At 42.4% G+C, this 8,948-nt stretch overlaps 1 pseudogene; it reads right to left on the bottom strand.

Moving 5' to 3' along the window:
* Positions 1-4,127: 4,127 nt before the first annotated feature.
* Positions 4,128-4,303, bottom strand: LOC130300910 (U2 spliceosomal RNA; annotated as a pseudogene).
* Positions 4,304-8,948: the final 4,645 nt, after the last annotated feature.

The raw sequence follows: 8,948 nt of genomic DNA, 5'->3' as shown, positions 1-8,948 counted from the left end.
AAAAATATGTATAACCGATAGTACCATCATTATGGGCAACAAAGGAATCCTTTAACCCAAATAAATTTACAATCTCTTTAAGCTGCTTACTAGTACTGTCTAAACCAGACCCACCACCCACCGTAGTACTACTCCTATCCCCCTCTGTTATTATACAATTGAAATCCCCTATAAGGAACACATCATCCCTCCCACTCAAAAAGAAATATAATTTCTCAAACACCTCCCCTCTTTCCTTCCTCCCAGTTGGAGCATAAACATTAATTACTTTATATGTGAAACCCCTGAAAATAAAATGCACTAATAATACCCTACCCGGAACAATATGGACAACTTTTTTAACAACAAACTCATTACTTTTGAACAAAATCCCCACCCCCGAATTACGTTCCATTGAACCAGACCATACCGATTGCCCATAAGGCCAGGAGATATTTGGCTCCCCATCCAAGCAGCACTCCTGGAGACCTAGAACATCAAAAGAATATCTAGAAAGTAAATCAAAAATGGCGGATCTCCTTTCTAAAGATCTAATACTGCGGACATTTAGAGAACCAATTGTTAAACTCATTCAAACATTTGAAGGAAAAAAAGGAAATACAAAATCAAGCATTATCAAAAGGAGGCCTAGCCTTTCCCCGACCTCTACCCTTATTTTTTGCCTCCCCTTCCTTAAACTTAAGAGTCTTTGTCAATTTTTTGACTGAACATTCCTCCAAATAACCTGTGCCCAGGGAGGATAAAGAGGAGTCAGAATCAATCTGACATGACGACCCTCCACCTGCCTCCTCCCTTCCCGGGCTAGGAAAGTCCTCAATCCTTTGACTCTGAGGAGTCGGACAGTCATCCTCCGATTCTTCCACCGGCATCTTTCTCTTCAAGGATTCTTTGTCCACAGTCATCTCCTCTGGGGGATCAGAGGCCTCCGAAACAGATGCCCCCGAAACAGACTCCGCCTTCTCCCCCTCTGCCACCAAAGCATCCGGAACAGACCTAGAAATGGAAGGAAAAACAGGGGCAGACTCTGCTTCACTGGTCAGCACGCTAACCTCTGCATCGCCTGCCCTGGCAGCATTGGAGTCCTCAGGAACTGTCCCACCTCGAAGAGCCATTGCATATGATCGGGGTGCCCCGGACTGGTAAGTGGGGCAACTCCTAGCCAGGTGATCCGAAGAACCACAGAAATGACACTTGCGTTTCTCGGGACAGTCTGCAGTGCGGTGATCAGGCTTGTGGCAGTTCCTGCAAACCTGCCCGGTTGTACAGTTCTCTCTGGTATGACCAAAGCAAAAACAGTCCCGGCAAAAACTTGGCATCCCCGGGTAGTGCAGAAACCCCCTGTTGTTCCCTATCGCAAAGTTCTGCGGGGGGTGACAAAAACCTTCAGCACCACCCTCAGGGGCAGGCCTAAACTCCACCCAAAAACGTCTCATGCCTGTGAAAGTCCCCAGGATGTTATTTTTCCTCTCCGCACCAGAAACAGACACACAATACCTTCTTAGAAAGGTCTGGATCTCCTCATCCCGCACAAAAGGGTTGTACATATGCACTACCACTGGAACTTTCTTAGGCCGAGCCTCGCAGGAAATGAATCGGATCCCTTGTAGGTCAGGGTGAGAAGCATTCTCCTTACTCCGGTAGAGACAGGTACGGAGATCATCCAGGTTGTAGAAGGTCACGTCAAAGAATCCTTGGCTGGGAAAGACCTGGACACAGAAGATGGAAGCATGCGGCATCCTCAGCACTCCTTCCACGACCTTCTGCTGGACATGCAAAATCCCGTAGGCACTCCTCTTTTCCTCCTCGATAAACAGCCGTACTGTATTAGGAGCGTTCGGCGCATTAGCCATCCTCTCCGGCAGACCCGTCCTCCGATGATCACCTTCCCGTTATCCTGGGACTAAGCCCTCTCCCCAATAGCAGCAGGTGGGTGAAGCCCAGGCAATAAACCTGGGCGATCCCACAAGGCCGAGGAGAGGGGTACCCGAATACCTTAGGGCAAGACACTTGATCTTAGCCAAAAGGCCGAGAAGCGATAACCGTGAAAGGGGCGGGCCCAACAAGGTGCCCTTCATGGGCACTATCACTGCTTGCTGTCAGGGAGGCTGCCAGACAATTTTCCATGCACACTCTGGGCTGGGGGGCAGTCAACCACCAGTACACACAGCAGAACCTAAACCCATACCATTATTGCTAAGCAGCAAGACAGGGGCCCATTGCACTCCCACGGGGCCTTTTTAAATGCAATCCATAACCCGGATTTGCCAGGAACCCTTCTTACTCCTCCTACTTGCATGTGACACTGGGCTTAGGATCTGCATAGGAAACACACACACAAGCACACACCTACCTTTGTTGCCTGCAGATGCCTCCTTGGCTGTCCCCAAACGGTATCAAACCAACACCCACGGGAAGCTGTAAGCATAGAGGACATGCCTGCACCCCATTGGACTTACCTGTGTGGGTTAAACCCGGGTTATTTGACAACCTATGGCGGTGATGGTTCTGCTCAGGCAGAGCAGTGCTGATGCTCCTCATAAAGCTGTCGCTGCTGTGAAGGTTCTAGGTGACATCACAAATCCCTATGGTTACATACACAACAAAGTTGGGTTGTTGTTGTTTACACTCTGCAAGGCCTGTGGAAGTGAGTGACATCATAGCACTGTAGTTCTGAGGGTTCTAGATGGATGCAACAATCTCCTGTTGCTTCTATGAAGGCCATAATAGACGACATCACCAAACAGCTCCATAGTCACATACACAGCAAAGGAGAGATGTTGTTTACACCTAGTGATGTCAGTGGTATTGAGTGACATCACAGCACAGTGCTAAGGCTCCTGGGCCTGGACACAGCAGCGGCTGCAATATCTCAACGGAGAATACGTTTATATATATGTGTGTGTGTGCGCGTATATATATATATATATATATATATATATATATATATATATTTCTCCGCCGAAATCACTTTTAAACCCATTTCCACCTTTTTTTCCCTTCTCTTCCTCTTACTTTTTTTTCACGTTTTTTTACGTTTTTCTCCTTTTCGCCTCTTTTCTGGGCGTATTATTCTTCTTTTTCTTCTTTTTTTTCGTCTAATGCATACCCCATCAGTGCAGCAATGCTTATTCAATACCGCCAGCAGATGGAGACACTGGGGGATAATTTTCTAAGGATTTATACTGATTTTTCCTGTCTGAATTTGTCGCACAGAAAGTTGCAGGCCAAATATGTGTGACATTTCTGCGACTTTAGCTTCTAGAGCATTTTTACAACATTATACATAGGTGCTGAATACATAAAAAGCGACTGTTCAGCGACAGACAAGTCGCATCGGCTGAAAGTAGGCCAGAATGTCAGTCCATGTTGGAGCAGGTTTAGATACAGTCTAAAGTATAGATCTCAAAGTCTGTGCACAGAATTTAGCAAGGGCCTCGCACCTTCTGATGCATCAGGTAGGTGCACAATAGCATAGCCTAACCCTCTGTACTTTGGTCTATATTGATGCGGGACATAGACAGCCAGCTGATGACCAATCCATTAGTGCAATGGATGGCTGGAAGCATTTGTCTTTGCCTTTGCAATACCACAGAAGCAATGCATGGTCAATGTACAGCAATGACACACCTGTGTGAACAGCCAGGAGACCCCCCCCCCCCCCATGTTATGTTACATAGTTACATAGTTAGTACGGTCGAAAAAAGACATATGTCCATCAAGTTCAACCAGGGAATTAAGGGGTAGGGGTGTGGCGCGATATTGGGGAAGGGATGAGATTTTATATTTCTTCATAAGCATTAATCTTATTTTGTCAATTAGGAACATTCAGCACCCACCCACTATCAAGGCAGCTGCCTATCATGTCATGCCCTACCTGCACAGGTGTGCTGGCTACTCAAATGATCCAATTAAGGAGGCCATTTAGTCAGCAGCAGCAGAAGTCCTGTGCCTGGACGCTCCAACAGCGGCCAGACACAAGCAGAAGCAGAAGCAGCAGAAGCAGCAGCAGCAGCACCACCTTTTGTTTTTTGGCTGCAGCAGCAGCAAGGCCCACAGGGCTGGCTAGCTGGCTAGCCAGCAAGCAGGTAGCAATGAAAGTAGGAATCTTTCTTTTTAACCCTGTAAGGGGGTGGTGCACTGTACCCGAAGATACTGCCATATCGGGTCAATGCATAGGGCGACGGAAGCAAGCTTCGAAATCGGCCCCCGTTCTCAAAAATCCATTTAATATATGGTCCCCAGATAGGGGACGTATCAGATATTAAACTGATAAGAACAGATTTTTTACTTTTAGATATAATATTCTTAGACTAAAAGACCTTACGCAGTCCAGATTATACTTAGTCTGCTAAAAGCATATTCCACAGATGTAGATTCCAAAGACTTTTAGCCACTTTGTGACCTAATCTTTTTTTATCCAATAAATAGAAAACATACATCTCACTAAGAGCTAGGCGAACACAATCTTTAGAGGTAATAGTGTCTCTTTTAAAAAGAAGAATATTCCTCGTCTTCCATAGTGCAATTTTAATACAATTTATACTAATCCACAAAACCCGAGACTTTTCCACAGATAAAACATTATAAAATCCATATAAAATAACTTCATGATTTAAAAAATTAAGATCAGAAATGAATTTTAGTAAGGGTCCTATCAAATGCCATATCTCTTGGGCGTAAAAACAGTTCCAAAAAAGGTGTAAAACTGTTTCCTCACTAGGACACCCCATTCTCGGGCACTTTGCACTACGACACAATCCTCTTCTGTGTTGGAATTCTCTGGTAGGCAAACATTGATGTGCTATCTGCCAGGCCAGATCTTTTAAGTCATTAGATAAGAATCCCATATTCACCATCCTCCAAACTCTTAGAGATTTCTCAGTGGAATAATTAGATATTAAGCAAATCTGTTCTATCTTCCTGATTTCAGGAACTAATTTTCGTGCATTACTACAAATTTCTTGACTAAAATTAGCAATGCCATAAATACGAATAATCTTTTCTAAAACCACATAGTGCGCTGGGGGAATAAATAAGATTGGGGACGTTAAAGGTAAGGTTATCCACTTTCTTTTTCTAAAAATGTGACCTGCAGCATATTTTAAAAAATAAGACCAATAACAGTTTCTTTGCAAGCCATTAAAACACATAGAAAAAAAGTGAATATATAAAAACCTTTTTAAATCAGGCACATCCTTACCCCCCAATTTCTTTGTCTTCATCATTACATCTCTCCTGAGTTTATCCATTTTAGACCCCCATAAAAAATGAAAGCAAATCTTGTTTAAAAACTTTAAGGTGCGTTCACTCGGTGGGAAAACCAAGCTTAAATATAGCATGATAGGTAGCAACAAAGCTTTCATTATCAGTACTTTTCCTTCTATTGTTAATTTCCTCATTTTCCAAAAACTTATTTTCTTTTGCACTTTCTCTTTGACGATGGACCAGCTTTCCTCTCCATTATTTTCATTGTCAAAGATGACACCCAAGATTTTGATTTTATCATATTGCACATTCACCTCCGTATTGCCCCAATTCCCTATTGCAAAGCAATCACATTTATTTTTATTTAATTTGAAGCCAGAGCCCTCACAAAAAAATTCTGTCTGTCTGATAGCACGTTTCAGGGATGGTTCATCTGGACATAGAATATTAACATCATCCATGTATGCTATCGTCTTTACGCTCTGTCCTCCACTTCCAGGGATTGGCACTCCTCTAATGAGCTTATCTTTTCTCAAAACATTCAACAGAGGTTCTATTGCACATATGAAAAGAATGGGTGATAGGGGGCACCCCTGTTTCACCCCAGACTGTAAACATACCTCTTGGGATAAAAAACCGTTAATTAAAATACGACTAAAACAGTTTTTATATAAAAGTGCAATTTTTCCAACAATAAAATCAGGAAAATTCATTTTCTTTAAAACCAACCATAAAAAATCATGAGAAACACGGTCATAAGCCTTTTGAAAATCCAAGGATAAAATTGCCAATTTCTGATCACATTGTTTCTGATACCATAAAACATCTTTTACAAGGTTTAGATGATCACTTATTTTCCTTCCAGGTACTCCGCATACTTGGTCACTGTGTATAACCTTAGAAATTACCTGCTTGAGCCTATTTGCTAAAATTTTTGCTAAAACCTTATAGTCTGTATTTAGCAGGGTAATAGGCCTCCAATTTTCTAATTTAGAGATGTCTCCTTTTTTAAAAATCAGAGTAACAACACCATCTCTCCAGGACGCAGGTAAAATCTCAGATTTAAAAGCACAGTTAAAAATACCTAAAAGATCATCTTTTAAAATGGACCAAAAACACAGATAAAATTCAACTGGCAACCCATCCGAACCAGGTGTTTTACCATTTAAAAAACTCTTAAAAGTGCTTAAAAGTTCAGGTAAAAAGATTTCATCACAAAGGCTCTCTTGGTCAGTTTTGTCAAGTTTTGAATCCAAGGTATCTAAAACATCATTAGTAAAGGAAATATCAATATCTTTTTTATTAAAAAGCTCCTGATAAAATACTTGTGCTTCTCGCAACATCTCTTCATTAGTTATCTTCCCTTCTATTACAGATATCATTTCTTTCTTTCCCACCACCTTCTTAAAAAAGAATCTCGAACACTTTTCATCATTCTCCAGACATTGCACCTTGCTGTTAAAAATCATTTCTTTTCCTTTTTGACTAATGGCATTTTTTATTTCATTCTTTGTCTGAGCAATAACATCATCCATCTCAAGCCCGGCTTGCTTTAGTTTATAATATGTTTGGATTTTAGTGTTTAACATTTTAAACCATAACTTTTTCTCCTTAGCCTTTTGGATGCCCACACGGATAAAAAACAGTTTAGTCCACTTTTTAACATCCTCCCACCAATCCAAAATATTTTTATATTGGGATTGACGCAATCTCCATTTGTTATAAGCAGCAATAAAATCATTTTTTGTTTTCATGTCCTCTAATAAAGTAGTGTTGAGCTTCCAAACGCCTCTGCCTTTCTCTAGGCCAGGTAAAGTGACATGTGCATGTAATAACTTATGATCAGAGAAAATATTCGATAAAAGAGAAACCTCAACTAGATTAAAACTTTCCGATAAAAAAATAAAATCAATCCTGGATTTGCAGACATTATTTTCCCATGTGTAACCAGGGTCGTCTGGGTATTTTCTCCTCCAGACATCGGTAAAGTTAAAATCCTCAGTCATACTCTTAATCTGTTTCTCTGTTTTATCCACTCTGACATGCACACTTCCACTCTCACGATGATCACCACTCATACAACAATTAAAATCTCCAGCCATTAAAATAGGTGTTGAACCTGGGATAAAAGCCTGAATATCATTAATCAAGTCGGCTCTCTCATTTTTTTCAGGAGAAGCATAGATGTTAAAAAGCTTAATCTCTGAGCCATTGTACTTAATATTAACTAATAGCGCTCTACCAGGTATAATTTCTAAGAAGGACAAAACTTGTACATCTGAACCTCTAAACAAGATCCCAACACCTGAAGATCTGTTCAGATTGTCACCCGACCAGACCGATGGTCCCAAAGTCCAGCTACGACAAAGGTCCTCATAATTTGGACTATGTTCAATTCCACATTCTTGTAAAAAGAACAGAGAACAGTCCAAGGTCTCTAAAAAACTAAACAAAGCAGCCCTTCTCGTAGGGCTCTTTAGACCTCTCACATTAAGAGAGGAGCACTTTAAGGAAGCTATTCGCTACTGGAGTTTGAGTCCGATATGAAACCCACAGGTGACTCCGGGCTTTCGAACTCTTTGATATTTTTTGGATCGGACGCTGATCTTATAGAAGGCCTCCATGCATGTTGACTGTCCTCACATTCGTCTGAGCTTTTTTTGACAGGCCGTTTAATGCCAAGTTGTGGCTCATCTCCAAGTTCCTTCTTCCGCTTGATCTCCTTCACGCCAACCTCCATGGCTTCACTGCTCACTAGTGACCCTCCACCACCAGAACCCTCCACAGAAGGTCTCCCCTCTGTCTCAGGCACAGCAGAAAGGTCCATAAGCTCCGCCACGACATGAGAAGTTACAGCCGGCTTTTCTGAAGGCGCCTCAGACCGCTGGGGTGCTTTCGCAGGTGGTACTTCAGCTTGCACTACACCCACTCTCCCCGCTACACGGTCAGCCCACGATCTAGCTACACTGGAACGGAGACTGCAATCTTTAAAGGCATGGCCTTCTTCACCACAAATGTTGCAGACGATTTTAGCACAGTCCTTAGAAACATGGCCTTCTTGATTGCACCGACCACAGCGAACTGTAGTGTCCGTGCAAACTTCCATAGTATGTCCGAATTTCTTACATTTCCTACAAAAAGTAGGCATCTCGGGATAAAACAAATAGCCCTTATCCCGACCGATAGAAAAGTTGGAGGGTGGATGACACAACCCTCCAATGCCAGTAGCATCCTCCTTCATTTTCACAAAAAACTTATGTTTCCCCGTCCATAGGTCTTCTGAATTCATCACCTTATGGGAATACTTAACAGAACTGCAGTATTTCCCCAAAAAGAGCTCAATATGGGACACAGTCACAAAGGGATTGTGCATACACACAACTAGAGGAATATCGCCTCCAGTATACAACACTGTGACCGTGATCCCATCAAGCTCAGCAAGGTCTTGATTGCTTTTCAGCTTCTCAAAAAGATTCTGGCATGCATAAGCAGAGTCCAGAGTTAGGATGAAGCTGCCCTTCCGAGGATCTCTGAGACAGACGATGTTCTCTTTCTTCACCCCAAGAAGCTTGTAGAGAGTTTCTTTCACAAAATAAGAAAGTTGGACGAGTTCTTGCTTGTCTTCATCAACATCAAAGCGAAAGGAAAAACGAATCCGCGTTTCACCGGATGTAAGGTAACGGATGCGAACACCCATCTTGTCGATCGCCTTTTCGGTTCCTCGTAGCAGCCCCCCTTGGAAA

The sequence above is a fragment of the Hyla sarda genome, unplaced genomic scaffold, assembly GCF_029499605.1.
Source record: "Hyla sarda isolate aHylSar1 unplaced genomic scaffold, aHylSar1.hap1 scaffold_1104, whole genome shotgun sequence".
Taxonomy (NCBI): Eukaryota; Metazoa; Chordata; class Amphibia; order Anura; family Hylidae; genus Hyla; species Hyla sarda.
The sequence above is the reverse complement of the archived record's forward strand: the minus strand, read 5'-3'. Positions and strand labels throughout refer to the sequence as shown.